This window comes from Aethalodelphis obliquidens, unplaced genomic scaffold (genome assembly GCF_003676395.1).
Source record: "Aethalodelphis obliquidens isolate GAN/ISIS:26980383/991018 unplaced genomic scaffold, ASM367639v1 scaffold19, whole genome shotgun sequence".
Taxonomy (NCBI): Eukaryota; Metazoa; Chordata; class Mammalia; order Artiodactyla; family Delphinidae; genus Aethalodelphis; species Aethalodelphis obliquidens.
The window spans coordinates 29086239-29089723 of NW_020837963.1; the positions used below are offsets into that span (position 1 = coordinate 29086239).

Sequence of the window (3485 nt, forward strand, 5' to 3'; positions counted from 1 at the left end):
CCGGGCAGCAGAGCTCTCCAGCCACCCGGGCTGAGCTGCCGGATTCCTGGGTGGACAGGAAACTGAAAGCTTTAAGCCCTGAATGGTTAGGATTTCGAAAATAGGGCAAACAATTAAACTAAATTGCAGACCTAATGGCTTTCACTTAAAATGTTCAAGCAAAAGCCACTCCGTGTTTACCTGGGAGGCGCGGTACGGCCGACAGCATAGCTCTGTCCTGATTTCTCACAGGGAAGGGCTCTACCCTACAGACCGCTTGTGCAGAACACTGTGAAGTGAAGTTCTTGACGTCTGTTAGGTCAAGAAGTCTTTTTAAATGGCGCAAACGGCCACTGTGGGGAGTTCCTCACCCCTCTGTCTGCATTTGGCCCCCAAAACAAACAGTCCCCGCCGACGAGGGAAGAGCGAGGGGTGGCCAAATGCCATGTGGGCCCCGGAGGACTCCCGGCCCGGACGCGGCCACGGGGCCCAGAGGCCTGGGTGCGAGCTCCGGAGGGTGTGACTCAGGCCTCCTGTTCTCGGGCCCGGGTCCACGCACCGGCGGCGAGGCTGGCCCTGCACAGGCCTGTGCCCGGCGGGCGGCGAGGTGGCCGCGGGGACGCTGCTGACCCGCGGAGGGCAGGGCCTGTGGGGACGGGGCCCAGAGGCCGAGAAGGGAGCACCTTCTGGAGGAATCCTTCTGGAAGGAAACCTTCTGGAGGAATCCAAAGGGCACAGGCTAGAGCCGGCCGCGACCGGGCAGCCCTTGGGAGCAGCTGGGAAACCGCAGGCAAAAGTGCAAAGACGGTGGAGACCCCGCTTCTTAACCACTCGCCCTGCATTCTGCAGTTCACCCCCAGATCGACCTTCACTCAGAGCTGCCAGACAGCTGTTCAAAAGGCGAGGGTGGAGCCCCGCCCGGCCCGGCCGCCCGAGGCTGCACGGGGGCTGCAGCAGGAGGGCACCGAGGCGCCCGGCACGCAGGGTGAGCCCATCCCTTGTCTCTGACGTCACTTGTTTTCAGGTGTCCCAAGTTAACTGGCAGAAAGAAATATGAGAGAGAGAGGGAGAGGGAGAGAGAGAGAAGGGGAGGAAGAGAGGGAGGGAGAGGGCGGTGAAGACATGGTCGTAAGTCTGGGATCTGCTTTTGTTGTTTTTATCGGTGCTTCTATTTCATATTTTCAGTTTGGAAAATACTCTTTTATGCGTTCCAGGCACCTCAGTGCTGGCTGAGAGATAATGATAATGCAAAAAGCTTAAAAAAAACAACAAAAAAGGAACATCCTTCTCAGATCCCAGAGAGCAAATCCTAGCAAACTTGCGCCGGGCCTTCCGTCACATCGAATCAAAATGGTTTGCTTGAGCTGCCCCCGCGGCAGTTCACTCCTGGCCTCTTCCGCGGGTGTGGACGTGCTGAGAGCATCCTGACTCCCGGAGAAGCTAGCTGCCCTGCTGCGGCTCTGTTCTTCCCGACGCCGTCCAGGGGGCAACGTCTGCCAGGAGCCCTTTGGGGAGGCTCCGGGGGAAAGCGCCCTTCGCGTGGAACAATTTGGGTAAAAGGGCTCAAATGAACGGGAATGGAAAAGCGTAAGAATGTGACAAACTGGGGCGCGCCCTTCGCAGACGGGGAGAAACACGCAGCGGCACGTCTGTCGAATGTGGGCACCGGGGCTCTCGAGGGAGCGAGGTCGCGGGAACACAGCGCTTCTTGTTCGCAGGTTGGATCTGAGGATCCCGGACCTAGACTGGGAGGCCTTTTACATGCGGCTGTGGTTTCCGTCCTGCCTTGCCATGAAAAGGCCATTTTTGCCGAGCTGTGTAAGTCTGTGTGTGCGGTGGGTATGCGTGGCTCACAGATGCCAGGCCTGAATAGGTGGGTTTTAATTCGCTCCAGCTGTGCGGGCCGGGCCTCTCCCCCACTGCGGACGGTGAATAAAGTGATGGGGCGGCAGGTGGGGGGGTGACATCCCTTTGAAGCAGCTGCAAGCCATTGAGTCACATAAACTGAAACGAGAAGAGGGGGAAAACTCCAAGCCTGCGATTCAGCCTGCTTCCACAGCTGTGTTCACACAGCTCGGAGAGACAGCGCCCAAACAAAGCCGCCCCTGGGCCCCGGCCGCTGCCAGGAGGGAGAAAGGCAGGCACTGTAAGCCCAGGTATTTGGTGAACTGGAGGCTGGCTGGGGGGATGTGGGCGCCAGCAGCACCGCCAGCTGGCGGGCGCTCTCAGCGGCCGCGACCGCACCACTGCGTCCTGGTGCATCGTCAGGCCTGGAATCCAGCTTCCCTGGACGCCCCTGTGGCCGGGGAGGGGGTCTCGTCACCGAGGGGCCCAGCCCCCAAGGCCGGGCAGGAGGGGACTCCCCCAGACAGCCTACTGGGCAGCCTGCCCGCCCAAAGGATTGCCAAGGGCAGGTTCTCCCGTGAGCTGAGAGGCGGCCAGACAGAGAGTGGGAGAGGGCGGGGCCCGGAACGTCCAGGGAAAGTGACAACCGAGGACTCCCAGACCAGCCTGCAGCGGAGGGGCGAGCACCCGTGCACGCGGCCTGGACAAGCCCCCGCCTGCCCCTCCCCTTTCCACATCCCAAGTCTGGTCAACTCCAGCATCCCTACGGGACCGCGGGGAGGCCTGGTGCTGAGCGCATTGGTCCACACTCCTGGCCACACGCTCCCCTTCTGTCCACGGAATGTTGGCCTGCGGGCTCACTCCAGGGGTGGTGAGGCCCAGTCATGCAGGGTGGGGCTTTGAAGGATGTTGAGGAGTTTGCAGCGGGAGAAGCATTCCCCAGCATGACATGTGAAAGTACCAGTGATTAAGCATCAGGCTTCTTCTAGAAATAATAAGACCCTCCATGGCTGGAGAGCACAGTGTCTGAAGCGGGGTGAGAATGAAGCAGAAACTCAGCCTGGGACCCCGGCCTCTTCCCTGGGTGCCCTCATCTGTGTGTGCACAGCTGGGCCACATGTGAGCCTGGTCTCTGGAGACTTCGAGAACGGCCTCGGGGCAGCAGCGTGGGGCAGTCTTCCCAGGTCTGGTGGGGCTGCTGGCGTCTGGTTGTGGGGTCGTAAGGTGGGCACAGCTCTGGCTGAGGGTCCTGGCTGCACCTTGCCCAGCTGGGCATCCCTGGGGCATCCTTGGTGATTCTGTTTTCAATCTCTTTCTGCCTAAAGTCATTAAAGTGATTTTGCTTCCGACTTAGCCATGGGCCGCCAGGCTCGTTGGGGGAGGGACCAGGCCAGACGCCGGGCCTGCGGTATGTACCGAGGCTGCTGCCGGCACGGTAGGCGCTCGATACACACTTGCGGGGAGAAAATAGATGGACGGTCTCCGTATTGCTGCCGCAGGAGTGTGGACTAGAGCAGGGCGCCCGGGACGCTGAGACCAGGGAGAAAACCTAGAAACTGGCAGAAAACCCCTAGAGGGGCCGGTTCTGCTCCGACCGGGGGATGGAGAGGTGCTGGCGGGATGGGACACAAAGTGGGGGTCAGGGGTGCTCCAGTGGGGCA

General features: G+C 60.7%; 1 long non-coding RNA gene across 1 annotated transcript; it reads left to right on the forward strand.

Annotated features, from left to right (window-relative positions):
- Nucleotides 1–829: 829 nt before the first annotated feature.
- Nucleotides 830–3171, forward strand: LOC113626863 (uncharacterized). Its single transcript, XR_003435311.1, has 2 exons — nucleotides 830–964; nucleotides 1165–3171. It is a non-coding gene; the product is annotated as an uncharacterized LOC113626863 (long non-coding RNA).
- Nucleotides 3172–3485: the final 314 nt, after the last annotated feature.